A 21664-nucleotide genomic window follows, 5' to 3' on the forward strand; every position below is an offset into this window, starting at 1 on the left:
TAGTAAGAGAGGAAGCGGACCAGTTTCTTCTTGCATCGAGACAAAACGGATGCAAGACGGCGCGGGTAAGTGGGCACGATTCTGGGCATTAGGAATTTTTTCCTTCCGATGTGAGAGATAGGGATCATCAGTTCAGACTGAGGGGAGTGAACACAGCAGAATCAACAGCGGCTTTCTTCATCTGAGTCTGGCTTTAGAAGCTGTTGCATTTTTAAGACGTTGCAGGACAGCATTTCATTTTCAAAATTTTAAGTGAAATTGATCTGGAACGTAAATAAAGTTTAAGCAAAGTAAAATCCAGTGCTAAAAATATGTGATGAGAAGTCCCCACCACCTGCCTCCTTAGCGCAGTAGGCAGCGCGTCAGTCTCATAATCTGAAGGTCCTGAGTTCGAACCTCAGAGGGGGCAGTCTCGTTTTCTGCCCACGCCAAAAATTCAACCCCGTTGTTCAGCTTTAATCTACCTCCTGGCCATTGGGCAGGATGCATGTTGTCCAAAAGATTTAAGTCTACACTGTCTTCCTCCTGATTGGTAGATATATCGACGTAGATATTCTTCGGTTCTTCTTTACACGTATTGTCTTGTTATCTTCATCGCTTTCCAATAGACGAGCTCTTTTCTCCAAGTTCCTCTGATTTCTATTCCTTCTTGGGACAGTATCCTACCGGTGCAACTTAATTTATTGAAAAAAATGAATGGACAGATAGAGGAAAACGTGGTATTCAATTTTCCCAGTAAGTCTTGCTGTTCCCTTTTCATGTATATATATAGATAATCTCCTTGTCTTGGCCTCCCTGTATAATCTGATCCTAATTGTTTTTCCGTCTGTACTGCACTGAATAGTGTTCCACAAAAAAAACGCATGTCTGCTGGGAACCTCAGAATATGAGCTTATTTGCAGATGTAATTAGTTAAATTAAGATGGGATCATACTGGATTAGGGTGGGCCCTAAATCCAGTGACTAGTGTTCTTCTAAGAAGGCCACGTGAAGACATAGAGAAGCACACAGAGGAAAGTAGGCCACGTGAAAATGGAGGCAGAGACTGAAGTTACACTGTCACAAGTCAGGGAATACCAAAGATTGCTGGCAACCACCAGAAGCTGGGCAGAGACAATGAAGCACTCTTCCCCAGAGCCTTCAGAGGGAGCAGAGCCCTGTAAATACCTTGGTTTTGGACTTTTGGCCTCCAAAACTGTGAGAAAATTAATTTCTGTTGTTTTAAGCCACCCAGATTGTGGTAATTTGTTATGGCTGCTCTAGGAAACTAACACACCCATTCTCTCTCTCATTCACCAACCTCCCATCACATCACCTCAACTGGTTTTATTTTCTTCATAGCACTTATTACTATATGAAGTTGCCTTACCCTTTTATCTGTTTAACACCGTTATTATCTATCCCCACCCACCCCCTTAGATTGTAAATTCCATGAGAGTCATCACTGGTCTGTGTTTCCAGCACCTAGAACAGTCTCTGACAAACAACAAACACTTGTCGAATCAATCAATTAATTAATTAGCATGTTAAATGTTATTCTTTTCCTTCCATATTTCCAATCACTATCTTACTCTGGGCAATAGACATCTCAAATTTGGATTTTTGCAATAATCCTCTCAGGAAACACAACTACTGAAATTCATCCTGCAGACCATACCTCTCTGACACAGTTTGTGCTGGCAAAAGAGAGGGCAATACTTGGGGTGCTCCATGCAAAATGTCTGGACCACAGAGAGTCTGTATTTCAGGACAGCCCTCCCTACTGTTCATTCTAGTTCAGACTTAAGAAGGCATATAATAGAAAACATCTTAACAGTTTCTTCCGGACCATCAGCCTCTGATCCCAGGAGCCTGCATCTGCCACAGTTCAAGAGATGTGGTTAAGGATTTGGGAGAGACCAAAGAGCTGGATTGCCTGGCTTTTCAGCCAATTCCTTAGAAAATACTTGATCTTCGTTGGAGCCATCACTATTCAGAATCTATTCTCTCCTTTGTAGAATCAGAAACTATTTTTAAATTCACCCAGAATTTTTCATGCTTGCAGGACTGACTCACAATAACCAAATGTCAGAGACATTTCAAGCCAGAGTCTGAACATATTGTAGCCATATTGGTGGTTGATCAACATATTCTCTCCTTTGTAAAATAAACTCTATAGTGGAAAGCAAATAACATTAGAAGTTTCCTCTGTGCACCTGTAATTGGACTAATGGAAGTAATAAAGTATTAATGTCTATATGATATCAAGCAATGATGGTGTGGTACATTCACCATCAAAAAGCTGTGCTAAGCTAAGCCAAGCAAAGCTGACTTAAACTTGTGTTGGCTTACGTGGTTGCCTCGGGGCAGAGGTGGAAGCATGGATTTCTGATCACAGCATGCTATTTTCCTAAGCAAGATTACAAGACCATTGGTTAGATGAGAGTTCTTAGTTCTATTTGTTATCTTTGTTACCGTTATTGAACTTGGATGTCCAGAAAAGCCTCCTCGGCACTCATTTACAAATCAGCTCCTGAGTAGGTCCCTTCTATTTCACTCAGGGAATTCTACAAATGGCCAACCACATCCTTTACAAAGGAAGGTAGTAGCTTCAATCTGACTTTGTTTTTTCAGTTAAATGGGATTAACAGGCAAAGAATATGGTTCGGGCACAAAACCATGTACTCTAAGGTACCCCTGAAATGTTAGTTATTTTCACAAAACTTGGGGCCATCTTAATGTAGAGGTCCTCTGCATTCACCTATCTTTCTGTAGTTTGCATGAGTCATTTACCCATTTGTGGGCCGAAATACTTGACCCTAAAGGTTTTTCAGTCCTTTATACAACCTATGTAATCTGTCCCTGTTCTGTATAAAGTGAGCTGTGTTTTGCAAATGTGGACTTCAGAGTAAGATTCTAAAAACTGGAATTGTCGCCCGAACAGGGACTTGAACCCTGGACCCTCAGATTAAAAGTCTGATGCTCTACCGACTGAGCTATCCGGGCCCTTAGAAGGGGGCTATTTCCTTGCATGGTCTAGTGTTAAGATAAGTACATGAACAAAGTTCAAATGTCTTTCCTTTTTAATTCTATCTGTGTTCCTTTTCCCTATTCGTATTTCTATCCTTGCCCCTTTAAATACGGCTCATGACTATTTCTTCCCCCTGCTCATGGAAAAAAAGTAACTCCCATCCTTGTCTAATGTAACCTAAACAATTAATTCTAAAACTTGCATATAACTAGAGTCATAATTACTTGGGCAGTCTTGTCCTTCATCTTCAAAATGTATGCTCTAGTCTCTTCCCAGACTTTAAGAATGCCTAGCACAAGAGAGAGTAACCCTAGGAATAAGAATAGTTGAAGCAGTGCACAGTGTGAGGCTTTCTGTGTGGAGTGCGGGAGATCCAAGCAGAGAGTGGAGCTCAGTAGAACCTTCTGGACTAAAGGAGTAAATCGGAATAGACAAAGCCATTGATTTTAATGAGGTCACTCAAAAATCTTTCAGGGAAGAAAACAGAGGATGGAGGAGGGAGCCCTGAGAAATCCTGATAGGTAAACAGAGAGAGGAAGAGGCATTCTCTGAGGAGATGGAGATGACCCAGTCAGAGGGGTAGGAGGACAGTGTGGAGAGAGTAATGCCTCAGCAGTTCAGGAAGAGAGTGATTCAGGAAGGGTGCGGCCAATAATGTCAAATGATATTGAGAGCTATCTTCTATATTTGGTTAAGAGTTCATTGTCTGTCATTTCCCACTAAAATATAGTAAACTCCATAAGAGCAGGAGCATTTTCTGTTGTGCATAGTGCTGTACCTCTAGCCCCTATGTATCAGTCAAAGTCTAGTTAAGAAATAACACTAGGTATTTCAACTGGAAACACTGTGGTAACCCAGAGATAATAACTATGGAAAATAGCTACCATCTTCTAGGGCTGGGGCAACAAAAGGGAAGAGGTTGTGACCTCTGAGGAAGGGCATAAAGAGAATAAAGGAATCAACAGCCATCGTTGAAGCAATCCTGACTTGAATGGCAAAAATCAGAAAACCAGTTCCTCGCCTTCTGCCTTCTAGCTCCCTCTGGTTCCTCTTATTGACAGAACCTAAGAGAAAGCAAAGGTTTAGGAAATGTAATGCACAGATGCCCAGCTCCAACATCACACAAGAGCATTCAAGGGTGGACATGAGGCTGAGAGAGAAAGGGTTAACAGGGAGGGATACAGCTTTGAACGGTGCTCAGCACATAGTAGGTGCTCAGTAAATATCTGTTGACTACTTCCCACTCAACAAGCTGAGATGTTAAGAGCAGGGTATCAAATATCAATCTTGATCATTTTTATTGGATAGGTGCTTATCTTGACTCTCTAAATATCACTTCTTCCTGTTTCTCGTTTTACTCCGTCCTGTATCTTGTAATTTGGATGACCTAGAGATCCAGTCAAGAGCCCTGGAAGCAGGAAATGCAATGAGACTGAGGGGGAAAAATTTTTTTTCTTTTTCATGTAGAATGTCATTGTTGATCTGGTGGTAAGCAGTTCCAGAAGAATGACAAAAGATAACCAATCAATAATTAATTTGAAAATGTATTGCACACCATCCTACACCTTCCACATCCCTGGTACAACCTTCCATCCCCTGCTCCCTCTCAGTCAGAAAGTTTCTTGACCCTGATGTTTTTGTAACAAAGACAATTGCCATGCATATCTGAAAGGCATTTGAAAAATCTCTTAGCTCCATCTACTACAATTGGTACAAAAAAGAACACGAAGAATTTTGGAGTATTTAATTCTTAGAGAAAAACACTATTTTGTGTCTGAACTAATATTACATGGTTCCGTTAAACAGCAAATTAGCCGTTCAGTTTCATCAAAGCAATTTCCTCAGATTTTTTTTAAAAGACATAGTGTACCCTTTCGACGGAAAAAAAAGTAGATGAAGAACAAAGATTTGTGAACTTGCAGCACGTCACTGTCTTGCCTCTTTTTGTTACTATGGGAGGGAAAAAGAAAAGATCTGCTGCCCCCTCTGAGGTTCGAACTCAGGACCTTCAGATTATGAGACTGACGCGCTGCCTACTGCGCTAAGGAGGCAACTGTCCCTCCCACCTCCATAAAATATGTAGCAACTTCATTGTAAGAAAGAATCATTTTTAAATTGTCTGAATTACAGTGTTTCAAAACAAGGCGAAACTGTGATTTCATTCGTGTCTAAAGCATGCGAGGTTCGGATAACAAAGCCACGCAGAACGAGCTAAGTGCCCACGACCAGCCCATCCCCGTTTCCCCTGCGGACTTTTCTGCGAAGACTTTAGGGGCTGTGAGGGCAAGTGAGTCGGGACTTGCGGAAGTTTTGCTCCGACACAACCGAGGCCCGCGGAGACATGCCTCCTTCTGAAAGGCAAACAAGACTTAAGTAACAAGGACGGCCTCCCCCATGAGGTCCCGTCGAGGAGCTCGGTCCCCTTAGATGGATGAAGGAGGGTGGGGGAGGGGCCCTCAAGATTCTTTCCTTGTTTCTCCTTAGCAGCTCCCGGGCTCAAACCCAACGCAGGGACTTTCTCACACCTGAGGTCCAGAGGCTTACTCTCTGGAGTCCAGGAGAATGTGGAGCCCACAGCGTCCTGTGTTGGTGACAAACGGGACAGGAGCCTCCTTCCGCGCCACCTGCGGCGTCCCTGTTCAGGGTCAACCTGGAAGCCGTGAGAAAGCGGTGTCGGAGGTCAGGCGGGTCACGGGGTTCTGGGGCTGTGCTGGGAGTGGGGAAGGGAACGCTAGGGGGAGGGCGTGGAGCAGCGGGAAACGGGAAGAAAGGACTAGAAACTGGCGATGTTCAGCGGAGGGAAGTACATGAGAAAGAATACACCGCAGACGGTAGCGTGGCCGAGCGGTCTAAGGCGCTGGATTAAGGCTCCAGTCTCTTCGGGGGCGTGGGTTCGAATCCCACCGCTGCCAGGGTGAATTTTGTTTTCTTTTTTTCTTTTTTTAAACTTGCCTCCTTAGTCAAGTCGACCTTTTTCATGCCCAGTGTAGATACTTCTCACAAACTTCAAGTTGAGGCAGGCTCCTCTCCTCCTACCACTTCTGTTTTCCCAGAGGCCAGAGATAACACCCATATGTACTGTCCACAAAAGTGTCCACCACATGATAGGCCTTCAATTAACAAAAAGTTGAGCATCTACTGTGTGTGTGATATTTACTCCCTTCTTGTATTTTCACCATCCAGAAGTATCCAACATATAACAGACCTTTATTTAATTCATTCGTTTATTTTAAAAAATTATTCTGCACCTACTATGTGCCAGGGTACTTACTTAGACCCCGTAGATACAGCAATACTTAACTTATTACATTATTCAATAAATGATGGACGAATGAATGGCTATGAGTCTTCCTGAATCTGCTTGCAACTGGAGACAGGTCCCGCCAAGCTGGTTTTTTTCTCGGCATCCCCGCAGCCTTCTCATTTCACATCTTGGACCCTAATTATGCTGATCTGAGCTGTGGCAACTCCTCTCAAGGCTCCTCACCTTGCCACTCAACTGTCCCTCAAATCGCGTCAACTAGAGGTGCTCTCGCACCTCTGGGCACGTCTCTGTCTTCCCCTGGGCACCCTCTGTCTCTGCTCCAAGCGGTTACCTCTGCCGTCAAGTCTTCTTATCCTCCAGGCCTCAGTTTCTAAGTTGCTTTCTCCTGGAAGCCTCTCTTGATCTCTCCCTCCAGAATTACAATTAGACACTAGGATATGGAGGGGAACAAGGGAGAGGGTTTCTGCGCTAGTGCCTAGTAGGAAAGATAAGCATTAGAGCATAATGGCCCCAAGATGACATTATTTCCACTGTAGAGAATGAGATTGAAGTATGAATGACATCTTAGATATATTGTTACCAAAATAAAGAATGTTACCCAATAGTACAACGTATAGAAGGACACACTTCAAATCGTTCCCAGTGACGACAGTGTCAGAGGATAGGAAAGGGGGAAGATTATAAATTTTACTTTAGACACTTCTGTTTGAGTTGTTACAATGAGTGGATATTTACTTCATAAGTTGAATGAATGAATTCACAAATTCATAAATGAATTTTTAAAAATCCCAATCTGATAAATACAGCAAAGGAGAAATGCAATGTGCTAGGGAGTATGCAGCAGGCCTCAGCTCAGCCATCCCTTCCCCTGGCAGGCTGTCCTCATTGCTAGCTGTCCTTAATTGAGTATTCCTGCTGGTTAGCATTGGGTATGGTCTGTTATCATTCAATCCATGACTTATTTTAGCATTTACCATAACTTTTGGAAATTTCTGTGTAATTGTCTGCTTTTCCCCATGCATCATAAGCTTTGTGAGATGCAGAACCATATTTCTCTTGCTTCCCCACGTCACGAAAACTAAATCAATATTTGTCATAAGTTTCAATGAATAAATAAATATGTGAAAGAATATCTTTCTAATTTGTGAAGTGAGCACGGTATACAGAGCTGATAAGCCAGGAAGACTCTAACTGAGAGCTTCAGTTTTAGATAGGGTCACTTTCTGAAGCCCCATTTCTACAGGACACTCCAGCTGAACTTGGTTCTGGACTGCTGATTAGGCCACATTGACTTGCTTTTTCTGGGTTTAGGTCTGATACCAGGTGACTGCAAACCATCCTTGCTTAGATTCCCAGGGAACTGATTGCTTCTGGATCGTGGGGTCCAGACATTTCTCCCCCTAGTCATTCCCCTCAGCAGTCTTCATTTGTTTGCATTCACCTTGCAGTATGCGTGAACCAACCATGGGCGATTCCAAGGAAATAGTGCAGCCTTCTGAACTCGAGACTCAAGAATAAATACACCAACCCATGGCCATCTGGACTATTTTCCAGGTCTTTACCCACTATCCAGTCCTGGGAGATAAATGTTCTGAGGTTGAAAAAACAGTCATCTGTGCTCCTTCTCCCTTGCCTATCCTCAGAGAACAGTTTAAAGCCTATAGATGAATAGTGGGCTTTTGAGGTTCTGGTAGCATTTTAAAACCAATGGATATTTTTCTTTTTCTTTAAGAAATAGGTTTGTGGCTCATGGAATAAAAAGCATGCCACGTCTGCTGGGGAAGACAGACTTGCTCCATTATACACCCGGATCTGAGATAGCTTAGACCATCTTTTAAGGCCAGGAGACTCATAAAGATAGAATGGAGAGTTTATGCTTGTGGAGGGAGTGGGTAGACACTTAGGAGTTCTTTATAGTCACGGGGCCAAAAGTCTTTGAATTTCACAGCTTCCCTCTCCGCCTCCCAAATGATATATTTACTTCAACTACTGAGCAGCTATTTTGTGACAGGTACCTTCTTGGTTGAAGATACAACAAAAGAATGAATGCCAAAAAATCACTCAGGGATTCCTTAGCAATTCAGCCTTGGGAGACTTCCGGAGGCACATTAAGAATAAATGGCCAATAATTCATATTTAGATCAGCTAAAGTAGAAATTTATATCTGAGTATTTCTTCCAGTCATGCTACATATATGATCTCTTTGTTATATGTTGTTCTTAAAGTTACTAGGTAAATACTCATGTTATCTTAATAAAGTTAAGATTTAGAAAAATAAATGACTATGCTCAGCACTATGACATCCTCTCTTGGTCGTCCACACCCAAGGACACCTATTTGTGGAGCCATATGAACACTGGAATGTCCACCTGGGAACTGGGACCTGGAAAGGCCGAAAAAACAAAAGAAAACAAAACAAAAGATGCAACAGTCATCCCCTTTAGACTTGTCAGATTTAGCCTATGGATAGGAGGAAAAAGAAATGCTCAGAAAAGTCTCAGGCTGAACTCTCCCACTGGCTATTCGTTCACTCGTTAGCTCATTCATTCATTCGCTCTTACTTTCATCTATGCGTCCATACAACAAGCATTAATTAAGCTTCTACTGTGGACCAGACCTTGGGGTGTCAAAGAGAAATGATACCTGGTCCTGCACTTAAGGCATTTTGGAGTGGGAAGCCAGATTTTAACATTTCAAGCCCATGGTTACAGCTGAGCAGGAAGCACCAGGAAATTCCAAGATTGCTCTAGAGGTGTCTGCAGGTAATCTGGAAGGACTAAGTAAAACTGTAGAAAGGAGATGTTATATTTTTCTTTTCTCCCTTTTGAACAGTGAGATTAAAATCGAATTTGCATTTGCTTGGGTCGGAAACGAAAGCAAAATCAAAACCGCCAGAGGTAATAATATTCTTGGATCAGGATCCTACCCTGCCTCTGACATCGAAGGAAAGAAACTTGGGAAGATGCCACTGTGGAAACAATCAGTGAAAGCCCCTCCCACCCTTGAGTTTGACTTTTTAAAAAGTAGCTGAAAAGAGTTGTCGCTTAAATTGGCGTTTCATTTTCAATTGTATTCTATACATCTCCCTCATTAAAAACACACACACACATGCACACACACACAAGGAAAGAGATATCAGATGGACAGTGTGTCCAAGCACCACCAAGAGGGGTTCCATGGTGTAATGGTTAGCACTCTGGACTCTGAATCCAGCGATCCGAGTTCAAATCTCGGTGGAACCTTTCCTATTCTCTTTCTTTTAACTTTACTTCCTATCACGCGGCAGAGTGAACCATGCTGCTTTCAATTCCAGCACTTCTATTTTTGGTGGGCTCGGGCAGTGAGGAAGGACAAGAGACTACTGTCCCCATAGCCCGTAATCCCAGGACCAGCCTGAAATCACCAAATCTGTGTCCATACATGTCTTTCTGTTCCCACAAGACTAATTTTTTTCCCAGGACGTCCCAGAGCTGATCAGCGTTCAGTAAATGCGCCTTTAATGAACAAACCAGAGTGCAGAGCAAAAGGTGATCTGTGTTAAGAAGCAACCAAAACGGGAAAGGAAGTGGACAGACCTCATTGAGAACCCATAGTTAAGACTGAAAAGGAAAACGTAGAGAGAAGTATGAAAAGAAAAAATGGCTGAGAAAGTGGTTAAGATTAAGCGGAAGGAGAAAGTGGTTGAGAATAAATGGAAGGAAAACGTCGTGTCAGAAGTGGGATTCGAACCCACGCCTCCATTCGGAGACCAGAATCCTCTATCCGAGGAAGCAGAGCTTGAGTCTGGCGCCTTAGACCACTCGGCCATCCTGACACCTGGCACAGCCTCCTTTCCAAATGAATAAAATCTTCAATTGTGATGAAAGTGCACCCACTATAAACCACTGATTTTTTTTTTTCTGGTTGAGAGTTTATCCAAGAATTAGAAATGTAAATCTTGATTGAACTCACGAGGCTTCCCTTTCGACTCGGGCTACAACTCGGTGTTTCTCTCCTCTCCTTTCCCCGCACGTGAGGATGCTAACAACCGGAAACCGGACTCCAGACTGGAGTAGAGAGAACCTCCTTTAACTCCCCTTACCCATGACAAGAAAGAACACGTAATGCAGGCTCTGTTCCCGAGAAGCTGACTAGCAAACCGATCAAATTGGTGGGAACTCCGTGGGGAAGTAGTGAGCGAGCCAGTGTAGACCTGGGCAGAAAACAAGCGAGTTAATAGAGACCAGAGATGGGCAAGGTGAGTGGAGTTTCGGGGCCTTGAGCGTGAAGACTGGCTGTTGATGTGAGTTGCAGGAGCTGACATGGTCAGGAGTTGAAAGAGGGAGAAGCGCGGGAGTGAAAAACAAGTGTGGCCCGAAGGGGATGTCGGCACTGAGCTCAAATCCCCTAATCCCTTCCCCGCCAGGCTCCCAGAACTCGACAAACAGGTTCATGCCCACTCCGTCTACTCTGGGCAGAAGGTTTAAGGTATGTCAGTGGAAATTGATCCCAGAGATAAAGAATTACAGACATTGACAGTTGAAGGCCCCCCAACCAAATGGCCAGATCTCCAAGCGACCCCCAAAGACTCTCCAGTCTACAAGCTTGGTCCACCCCCACAGAAACAGCTTCCAAAATCACGTTTTTAGTTCCTTGTTTTAAAAATGAACGACAGCCAAGAATCACCAGATATTTCTGAAAATGTTTCTACAATAAAGACGGACTGATACAGACAAAAGGCAGGAAAAGGAACTAAAACCAAACAAATACAAAGCAAGGCACTGGATTTTTTTTTAATTATAATTAAATCTTTAGTGAGGTAAGAGAAGATATTGCATTCCTAAAACAAGGAGAGAAGGGGGAGATCTTAAAATTAATAGTATAATGGCAGACTTTTTTAAAAAACAATTTCAAAATAAAGTAGAAATTTAGAAAGTATGGGGTGGAAATAGAAAATAGGAGAGAATCCGTAAGGTAATAAAAGAGTGTATAGCAGATGGTATGCCATCAAACTACTGGGGCTTCCAGGAAGAGAAAAGGAGCAAATGAAGGAAAGGAAATAAACACATAACACAAGATTATTTTCCAAACTGAAGACCTTAAATCTCCAGATAAAAAAAAAAAAGGCCCACCAAATGCCCTGCATAATGTGTGACAAAAGCCCCACAACGAAGGACATCATCATGAAATATCAGAACCTTAGGATAAAGTGGAGGTCCTAAAAGTTTCCAGAGTGAAAACAAAAAGGTTATGTATAAAAGATTAGGAATCAGAATGGTGTCTTTCTTCTCAACAGCAACAACAAAAGCCGGAAGGCAGTGAAGCAATGCCTCCTTCATCAATTGCATAAAGGAAAATAATGTCCACACTCGCTTTCTGAACTCAGCCAAACTCTCAATCAAGCGTGAGTGGACATTTTTCAGTCTTGCAAGATCTCAAAATTTTTTTACCTCCCATGCTCCCTTTCTCAGGAAGCTTCTGAGGAATTTTTCGACCAAACGAGGAATTACAACAAGGAAAAGGAAGATGTGAGATCCGGTAATAGGGGACCTAACACAAGAGAGTTGAAGACAAGTTCCGGGGGCCTGCTGCCTAGAAAGCAATCGGTCGGTCCAGAGAGGAGTGAAGAAAGGAGGATTGCAAGAGAATGGAACTGACATATTGCTTCATGTGTTTGACAGCAAAATAGTGTCAGAAAGATGCTGTTGAATTAGGATTAAATATTTAGAAAGTAAGCAAAGACACGGGAGACAATTATTAATTCCAGGAAAAACAAAAGTAGTCAAAGAAGGAAAAGTAATTACGGAATATCATGTAGCTCAGCTGCAAAAAATATTATGAAGTCATAATGATGAAAACTCTGAATATTGATTTAACTAAAAATGAAATATATATAAATATAAATTATTATATTCAAGAATTTAATAAATATTTGTTGAATTACTCATGAATGAGTAAATATATGCACAAGAAGAAATTCGTGAAGAACATATGCTTAAATATAAAGTATTCTTATGGCTATATTCTTATAATAAATTACCTTATTGATTAATGTATTTTGTGAATATATTCTTTTTTATGTCCCTCAATCTCTCCTCTCTCTCTGGGCTAAGGACAAAGTAAATCTTCCCTAAAATGCCATTATTAAGACAAAGTGAAAACAGATCAATTATAACCTCACTGAAATCTTTTTTTTTTTTTAAAGATCGGCACCTGAGCTAAGATCTGTTGCCAACCTTTTTTTCCTTCTTCTCCCCAAAGGCTCCCCAGTATATAGTTGTATATACTAGTTTCTCTATGTGGGAGGCCACTTCAGCATGGCTTGACTAGTGGTGCTGGGTCTGCACCCAGGATCCAAATCACTGAACGCTGGGCCGCCAAAGCAGAGCACATGGACTTAACCACCAGGCCATGGCCTGGCCCCCTCACTGAAATCTTTAAAAGCTGCTAAGACCACCTCAACGTATATGAATTGATCTAAATTTTACAATTAGTTAAAAGAAACAAGTAAACTTGGTGAATTGGTTTTCCATTAGTGCATCTATTTTCTACCTTCAGGACAGAGTGTTAAGATGAGGTGAATAGACGTAAATGCATTTACGAATTTATCATACAACTTTGCAATAAATGGTGCTGGACCAATCGGGACAGAAATAGACCTAGACCCCTATCTCACAGCAGACGCAAATATGAATTCAAAACGGATCATGCACCGAAATAAGAAAAGGAAACGAAAGCTTCTAGAAGAGGGAAAATATCTTAATAAGTTCAAGGTAGACAAAGATTACAAAAACAGAAAGTAGTAACCAAAAAGAAAAATGTTGATAAAGTGGAATTCATCAAAACTAAAAACTTCTGTTTATCAAAAAACACCCTTAAATAAGTTAAAAGGGAAGCATAAACTGGGAGATAATATTTGCAATATATACAGTGGACAAAGCTCTCATCTCAGAGATATAAAGCACCCCTACAAGTCAACAAAAAAAAGACAAATACTTTATTTTTTTAAATGACAAAAGATGGGGCCAGCCCTGTGGCCCAGTGGTAAAGTTCTCGCGCTCCGCGTCGGCGGCCCAGGGTCTCCCGGGTTCGGATCCTGGGCGCGGACATGGCACCGCTCATTAGGTCACGCTGAGGTGGCGTCCCACATAGCACAACTAGAAGGACCCACAACTGAAAATACAACTATGTACCGGGGGGTTTTGGGAAAAAAAGAAAAAATAAAATCTTTTTATTTTTTTTTAAGATTTTATTTTTTTCCTTTTTTTCTCCCCAAAGCCTCCCGGTACATAGTCGTATATTCTTCATTGTGAGTCCCTCTAGTTGTGGCATGTGGGACGCTGCCTCAGCGTGGTTTGATGAGCAGTGCCATGTCCCCGACCAGGACTTGAACCAACGAAACACTGGGCTGCCTGCAGCGGAGCGCACGAACTTAACCACTCGGCCACGGGGCCAGGCCCAAAAAATAAAATCTTAAATGAAAAAAAAAAAAGAATGAGTCTTACAGACATAACGAGTTTTAAAAACCCGGACACAAAAAAGTGCTTACTTTATGATTCTATTTATATGAAGCTCAAGAACAAGAGAAATTAATCAGAAATTTGGAATAATGATTTTTTATGGGTAACCTCTGGGGGTGGATGCTGACGGAGAAGAAGCATGAGAGAGCTTCCTGGGATGTTGAAAATGTTCTTCATTTCTATCTGGATACTGGCTACACTCATAACAATTCATTAAGCTATACACTGAAAACTTGTGCTCTTTGTGCATATTTTACCTCAGTAAGTTTAAAATTACAATATAAGACTATTTCTTATTCCGTGTCAATTAGATCTTACACAGTGTAAGCTCTGAAGATGTTACATGGAGGGAGAAATTGTTGTGACTTGGGAGGATAGAGAAAGTTTTATGAGAGGCTGATTCTGGAGGGAGTGGATCACCTACAAGGAAAGCAGAAGCATCTGCTTGTTCAGGTTTAGCCCAGAAAGGACAAAGAAGTGGTTCCAGAGCTCACAAAGGTGTTGTAATCTTCTTTAGGCCAGACAGACTCTGGGTCCCTTGATAACTTCTCTCTTCCAGTTCAGGATGCCATTTCTACCTGTACTGCTATTCTTTTTCATAGCATCCTATCTCTTGCTTCAAAGTACTTGTCTTAATTAGTAATCATATATTGATTCGTTTAATAATCTAATACCACTTCTTATCCTAATTATTCCATACTGGGTAACAAACTACCCCAAAACTTACAGTTTGTTGGGGGTTATTCTTCTGGTCCATGTGGCATTGACTAGTGACTCAGAATGTATCCATCTGGCAGATGGGCTGCTATTTATTCACATACCTGACGCATTTGTGAAGGGATGGCTGGAAGGATGAGCTCAGCTAAGTTCCTCTCTCTCTCTATAGAGTCCTGTGGTGGAGTACTCAGAAGCTGTTATGGACTGAATTGTGTTCCCTCAAAATTCATACGTTAAAGCTCTAACCCCCAATGTGACTATTTTTGCAGATAGGGCCTTTATGAAGGTAATTAAGCTTAAATGAGGTCATAAGGGTGGGGTCTTAATCCAATAGGACTGGTGTCCTTATTAGAAGAGGAAGAGATACCAGGGTGAGCACGCACAGAGTAAAGGGCATGAGAAGACAGAGAGATAAGGTGGCTGTCTGCAAGCTAAGGAGAGAGGCCTCAGGAGAAACCAACCCTGCTGACACCTTGATCTTGGACTTCCAGTTTCCAGAAAACAAACTGAGAAAATAAATTTCTGTTATTTAAGCCATTCAGTCTGTGATATTTTTGTTATGGAAACTCAAGCAGACTAATAGACACCTTCTGTGGTGGACAAAAATTCTAAGAGACCAAGGCAGAGGATGTCAGTCCTCTTACAGGCCAGGCCCAGCATTGGTGTAGAATCACTCTACCACACTGTATTGGTCAGAGCATTCATAGGTCAGCCCAGATTCAAGGGAGTAGAGTAGACCGTACTTCTCAATGATGCAATGTCATGAGCATACGGGGAGAGAAGAGACTGATGACAACCGTCTTGGAGATTGCTACCATCTTTGCCCCACCCAGCCCCAGTGGCCTGTAACCTCCCTAAGGGCAGGAATCTTGTCTAGAGGACTTACGTATGCATTCTCTGCTCATATCAAAGTGCCTGTATTCAACAAAATCCCCCAAACTCTTGCTGTTTGAAAGGATAGGTCAGATTAGCTTTTTCCCCAAGTCTCCAAAGATTTGATCCTTAGGAAATAGAATACAGTTAAATATTGGGAAGCGAATTGGCAATTCAAGAAGAAAATATTTAGGGGGCCAGCCCTGTGGCTGAGTGGTTAAGTTCGCGCACTCTGCTTTGGTGGCCCAGAGTTTCGCTGGTTCAGATCCTGGGCACAGATATGTCACTGCTCATCAGGCCGTGCTGAGGTGGCATCCCATGTGCCACAACTAGAGGGATGCACAACTAAAAAAAATACACAACTATGTACTGGGGGGCTTTGGGAAGAAAAAGGAAAAATAAAATCATTAAAAAAAATTAATAGTTGCTTTATGTACTTTGGTGCTCCTGTGTTAGGTGCATATATATTTATTAGTGTTATGCACTCTTCATGGAATGTCTCTTTTATCATTATACACTGCCCCTCTTTGTCTCTCATTGTCCTTTTTATCCTGAAGTATACTTTGTCTGATATAGGTATGGCAATGCCTGCTTTCTTTCATTCACCATTAGCTTAGAGTATCATCTTCCATCTCTTCACTCTAAGCCTGTGTTTTTCTTTAGAGCTGAGATGTGTTCCTGCAGGCAACATATTGTTGGGTCCTGTTTTTAATCCATCCAGCCACTCTGTGTCTTTTGATTGGGAAATTCAATCTATTTACATTCAGAGTGATTATTGATATATGAGGGGTTAATGCTGCCACTTTATCACTTGTTTTCCAGTATTTCCCTTGTTTTTCATCCCATGTATTTCAGACTGCCAATTCTTCTCCCAGCCAGCAAAGCCTTGTGTTTTGCACTTATTGGACTAATCACTGTGGACAGAGGAATGCTATGTGCTGCTTGGCTTACATTTGGTTTTACTATCCATCCCTGAACCAGTTAACGTGGCAAGGGGACTGAGATAATGCTCATGGGTCTTTGCTAGTCAACACCCATCCCTGAAGTCAAAACTCTACAAACCTCATGGGTACCATAGAGTGGATGATGGGCTCAGAATACACAACTCCTGCCCTTTCTTAAGGGTTTACAACTCCCACCCACCCCCCACCACCAGTGGCAGCAGGTGGAACCTGTGACCAGATACTATCACTTTGCAATGGCACAAATCCACCCCATCAAATAGTATGAAGAAAAATATTAATACTCCAGACCTGAAGGAAAAGACAAACACCAGGAATCAATCCAGGAATCAAACACAGAAATCTACAATCTAAATGACAGAGAATTCAAAATAGCTATCATAAAAAAACCTCAATGACTTACAAGAGAACTCAGGCAGCTCAATTAAATCAGGAACAAAATTAATGAACAAAGGGAGTTCTTCACAAAAGAGATTGAAACTACAAAGAAAAGCCAATCAGAAATATTGCAGATGAAAAACACAATGAATGAGATAAAGAAAAATCGTGAGTCCTTAAATAACAGAGCTGATATTATGGAGGATAGAATTAGCAATTTAGAAGATAGGAGTATAGAAATGCTTCATATGGAGGAAGAGAGAGAACTAAGATTAAAAAGAAATGAAGAAATTCTCCAAGAAATATCCAACTTAGGAAAGGCAACATAGGATTATAGGTATCCCAGAGAGACACGAAAGGGAAAAAGGAGCAGAGAGCTTGCTCAAAGAAATAACAGCTGAGAACTTCCCAAACCTGGGGAAGGAACTGGAAATACAAGTAAAATAAGCCAATAGAACTCCTATGACATCAATGTAAAAAGACCTTCTCCAAGGCAGATATTAGTAAAACTGGCAAAAGTCAATGACAAGGAAAAATATTAAGGGCAGCGAGGCAGAAGAAAATAACCTATAAAGGCACCCCTATTAGGCTTTTAGCAGATTTCTTAGCAGAAACCTTACACACTAGGAGAGAGTGGAATGATATATTCAAAATTCTGAAAGACAAAAACGTTCAGCCAAAATATTATATCCAGCAAAAATATACTTCAGATATGGTGGAAAAATAAAAACTTCCCCCAATAAACAAAACCTGAGGGAGGTCATTGCCACAAGACCCACCCTACAAAATATAGTCAAGAAGGCGCTCACACCTGAAAGAAAAAGAAAGAGGGGGTTGTATGTCCTAGGTGTGCCGGGAGCCGCCCACCAGTCAGCTAAGCCTCTACCCAAGGACAACGGTCCGGGAGAGAGATGAGGGAACGCACGGCGGACCCTCAGAAGATGGCAGTCGGCCGCTCCTGAGCCTACTCATGCTACTAATCTCAGCAGTATTGCTCTCGCTGTTCTTTTTCTGTACATGGGGATATCTTGGGGAAAATCTCTCCACGCAGGGGAAAGAAGCTGATGTAACCTGGGCTTCTAGGGAGGGTTCAGGGGAACAGCAGCCTGAAGAGAAAAAACGTTCTGACCCCCTCCTGGAAAGGCGGTAAGGGAATTTGGACAGCCCTCAAGGAGGAAGCCTTCTAATAATCAGCCTCAAAAGAGAACATTCCCTCCTCAGGTCCTTCTAGGAGGTAGATATTATCCTAGGCCTGTTAGGACAGGAGGTAAATGGCGGCACCCACCCAGGAGCAGAGGCATACAGAAACTACCCCTTCCTAAGACAACCCATAACCCTGATAAAGTTGCAAAGAAATATCATAATATATTGACACAGAGGAACTGGGATTGTGATGAGGATTGGGAACCCTATAAAATAGTTAATGGTAAAAGAGAAACCCCAAGCACTGTGCCTGTGTGGCTTTCGATCAGACGGAGCTGGGGGCCTGTGTGTATTTGGTCCCCTTACACTTTGCAATACTTCTGCTTTTGTTATTACAGGAATAAAGATAGAGGCTTAGGGCCATTTGACCCATGAGGAACTAAATCTAGATGTTACGCCCCGTTTTGCAATCAGTCTTAAACATCTAGACGCCTAGTAGACATATAGAAAAGGTCAATATCTATATTTAATAAAGGTTGCTTACTTCTCACAGACATACTGTGCTAATATTATAACAAGATATGTTTATGTACTTATTTTGTTTGCCAAAATTATGTACTGAGACAATTCCATGAAATCATAAATGCGTGACCTGGACCCTATGTAAGTGCTTGAATGCTTCGAATAAATCAGACTTGGAAACCTCACTTCCTGTCTCACCTTGTCTTCTTTCTTCACCGACGCCGTTCATCCCTCAGGAAACCTGGACTCGGCTGGAGCTGGACTCCAGCATAGGTGTAAATCCTTCTAGTTCTTCTATGTGAGCTGCCACCACAGCATGGCAACTGATGGATCAGTGGTGTGGTTCTGCCACAGGGAAATGAACCCAGTCCACCAAAGTGGTGAGTGCCAAACTTTAACCACGAGGCCACCAGGGCTGGTTCTATGGATTCATTTTTTTTTCATTTAAATCTTTCATTGATCTGGAATATATTTTGGTGTAAGAAGTAAGATGGGATTTTTTTCCTTCAAACGGCTAGCCAATTGTTCCAGGACCACTTATTGAATGTGCAAAACCAACCTGCAGTTTCTCCTTCATCTTATCCTAAATTCTTATTCACATTTGGATCTACTTCTCAGTTCCTATTCTGGCCCATTGATGATCTATCAGCGTATTCTTACCTTAATTATTGTAGCCTTGTGTTTTTCCTAACTTTTCTTTTCTTTTTTTTTTCGCTTGAGGAAGATTTGCCCTGAGCTAACATCTGTGCCAATCTTCCTCTATTTTGTATGTGGGTCTCTGCCACAGCATGGCCACCAACATGTGGTATAGGTCCGCACCTGGGAACTGAACCCTGGCTGCCAATGTCAAGCACACTGAACTTAATCACTAGGCCACATGCCTGGCTCCACCTAATTATTCTTTAGTTTTATTTTCCCAGACTAACTTTAGTACCACTTGGTAAAGGCAGATAAAAGAAGAGGAGATAAAGGAAGCAGAAATAGCTTAGGCCTCATCAGGTCCTACTCAGTTTGGCTCCTGGAAGGAAAAACAATCCAAGGAGGGAGGGGTCAACAGTGTCAAATGCCTGAGAAAGATTAAGATGAAGACTGAAAAGTGTCCTCTGAATTTAGCCAATACTATTAGAAATCATTTATATCCTTAAGGCAGATGGGCTGAGTGAGGATGTGGGTAGGAATTTATTTTTAAATAAAACATTTTATTAATAAAAATTGTATTTTATCAGTTAGGTTTCTGTTGCACATGCAGACAATCCAAATAAGTGGCTTAAAGAAGACAATGACTTCAGTCTCTCTCACATACATGAAGTTTGGATGCACTCTGCAGTGAATAAGAACCCAGGATTCTTTACTTTTCAGTACACCATCTTAGTGCTGGCTTCCATCTTTAAGATTCCCTCATGCTCTAGGACAGCTGCTTGAGCTCCTATCATCATGTTCACATTCCAGCCTGGAAAAAGCGGAAAGGGGGAAGGTTAAAAAGGTGCACTTCCCAGCTGAGGAGGCTTCCTTTAAGAAGCTTTCTCAGAATTCCCCCTCAAAAGCTACCATGTAGATATCACTGGACACCCACAATCTCAGGACCATGTTGAAGTGTGAAAGAAGTGCTGGTTGAGTTGAGTGTTCATGGTCACATCCATTACCAGCCAGACAAGGTTTCATATTGTAGCATTGTCTTCATGAATTTACCAGAGTTTTGGCAGCAAAGGGGCCTGGGAAGTATCTTTTAGTTGGGCAGATTGCTACCTGGAATAAAATTTTAAGGAAGGGGTGGAAATTGGCTATAAAATAGTCAACAACAGTCCCTTCCACGTTGTGCTAAGATTGAAAAGTTATTATTAAAATAAGTAGCTGTACCAGAAGTCCTGAACTGGAGGTCAGGAAGCCAATTTCATCTTGCAGAGAAGACGTTACAATTTTTGGTTAGTTTCCAGCACTTAAAAGTCAATAAATTTCACATAAAACTCCAGATTTCTGCCTTCTCTTTTGTTTGTGTGTGCTCATGGTGGCTTTATTTTTTTATTGCAATAACATTGGTTTATAACAGTACATAAATTTCAGGTGTACGTCATTATATTTTGACTACTACCTCGTGTTTGCCACCAAAAGTCTAGCTGTCATCTGTCACTATATATGCCTTCTCATGGAAATCTAAAACTTAGGCAATATGCTGGGTCTACATCTCAGTAGTCCTCTTCAGCTAGAGACAAGAAATAGCTGCCTCTCAGGAAGGACCTCTGTCCTCCCATTAGTCACTGTCTTTGTCTTTCCCTGTTGTGTCTCTGGTCTGGTCTACTCATAAGTTACCTTCTTGTCTCCAACAGGCATTTGTGTTTGCACCCCTGTCACTTTACAAATGAATAAATAATAACTGTTATAAAGAAGTGCATAAAATGTGACAGTGGAATCATCAAGTTAATTATTAGTCTAATAACTCAAAAATTCAGGTATTTAAGTACTTTCAATATGATTAGAGCTATGTGCAAGGTGTAATGGAAAGCATAGGAGGTCTGGAGAGGAGTCTATCTTCATGGAGTTACTTAAGTATCTGATCTCAGTTTCCTTATTTCTAAGGTATGTTGGACTATAGGAGAGCACAAATCACTTCCTATTCTATTTATGCCCTTATTTGGAACCTTGGTAGACAGGTTAAGGGTTCCATACAAGGGAAAGTCTCCAGAAAATAACCAAGTACCAGGATTGGAGGATCTATGTGAACATGGGAGGCTGACAGTGTAGGGGAGGAAGACATTTCCTCTTCCCAAATGGGGGTTCGTCTGACCGGAGAACGAATTAAATTCACATGAAACAGAATAGCAAGAGAAAATTAAACAAAGCTTTATGAGGAACCATGGCCCAGGGCCTTTCTTCCCAAAGGAAGAAAGGGCACCGAAGAAGTGGGGTGCACAGAGTGGTTATATACCCCCAAACAGGATATTTCACATGATTGAAATGTCCCTCCCACAATAGTCACAAGATTGCCCTGTTGGCACAGCACTTGATGGACACAGCAGGCAGTGGGTCTGCTATCTCGGTGGGCATAGCAGGAGGCAAGTCTATTGTCTGGAGCTGGGTGGCCGCAGGTGAGCGCAGCAATCAGTTCCTAGCCTAAGGAAAGATGCTTAATCCTTAAAGAAATGCCAACGTTGGGAGGGGGAGGGAAGTCAGTTATAGGAGGTTACCAGACTAGCACAATAAAATGCAGATTTAAGTCCTTGCCTTTGGCATTGATTAAGAGTTTCTAGAGAGAAGGTCATCCCCTTTCTTCTTCCTGGTACAGAGAGGGAGGCACCTT

The 21664-nt window shown here is 41.9% G+C and overlaps 6 non-coding genes across 6 annotated transcripts; 3 read left to right on the top strand and 3 right to left on the bottom strand.

The window, feature by feature from the left end:
- The first annotated feature begins 336 nt into the window (after nucleotides 1-336).
- On the top strand, nucleotides 337-409 carry TRNAM-CAU (transfer RNA methionine (anticodon CAU)). The gene has a single exon. It is a non-coding gene; the product is annotated as a tRNA-Met (tRNA).
- A 2503-nt stretch (nucleotides 410-2912) lies between these two features.
- TRNAK-UUU (transfer RNA lysine (anticodon UUU)) lies at nucleotides 2913-2985 on the bottom strand. The gene has a single exon. It is a non-coding gene; the product is annotated as a tRNA-Lys (tRNA).
- Nucleotides 2986-4988: 2003 nt separating this feature from the next.
- On the bottom strand, nucleotides 4989-5061 carry TRNAM-CAU (transfer RNA methionine (anticodon CAU)). The gene has a single exon. It is a non-coding gene; the product is annotated as a tRNA-Met (tRNA).
- Nucleotides 5062-5840: 779 nt separating this feature from the next.
- TRNAL-AAG (transfer RNA leucine (anticodon AAG)) lies at nucleotides 5841-5922 on the top strand. Its single transcript has one exon. It is a non-coding gene; the product is annotated as a tRNA-Leu (tRNA).
- Nucleotides 5923-9445: 3523 nt separating this feature from the next.
- On the top strand, nucleotides 9446-9517 carry TRNAQ-CUG (transfer RNA glutamine (anticodon CUG)). Its single transcript has one exon. It is a non-coding gene; the product is annotated as a tRNA-Gln (tRNA).
- A 466-nt stretch (nucleotides 9518-9983) lies between these two features.
- TRNAL-CAA (transfer RNA leucine (anticodon CAA)) lies at nucleotides 9984-10089 on the bottom strand. Its single transcript has 2 exons — nucleotides 10052-10089; nucleotides 9984-10029 (listed from the first exon to the last, which is right to left on the bottom strand). It is a non-coding gene; the product is annotated as a tRNA-Leu (tRNA).
- Nucleotides 10090-21664: the final 11575 nt, after the last annotated feature.

The sequence above is a fragment of the Equus quagga genome, chromosome 15, assembly GCF_021613505.1.
Source record: "Equus quagga isolate Etosha38 chromosome 15, UCLA_HA_Equagga_1.0, whole genome shotgun sequence".
Classification (NCBI taxonomy): Eukaryota; Metazoa; Chordata; class Mammalia; order Perissodactyla; family Equidae; genus Equus; species Equus quagga.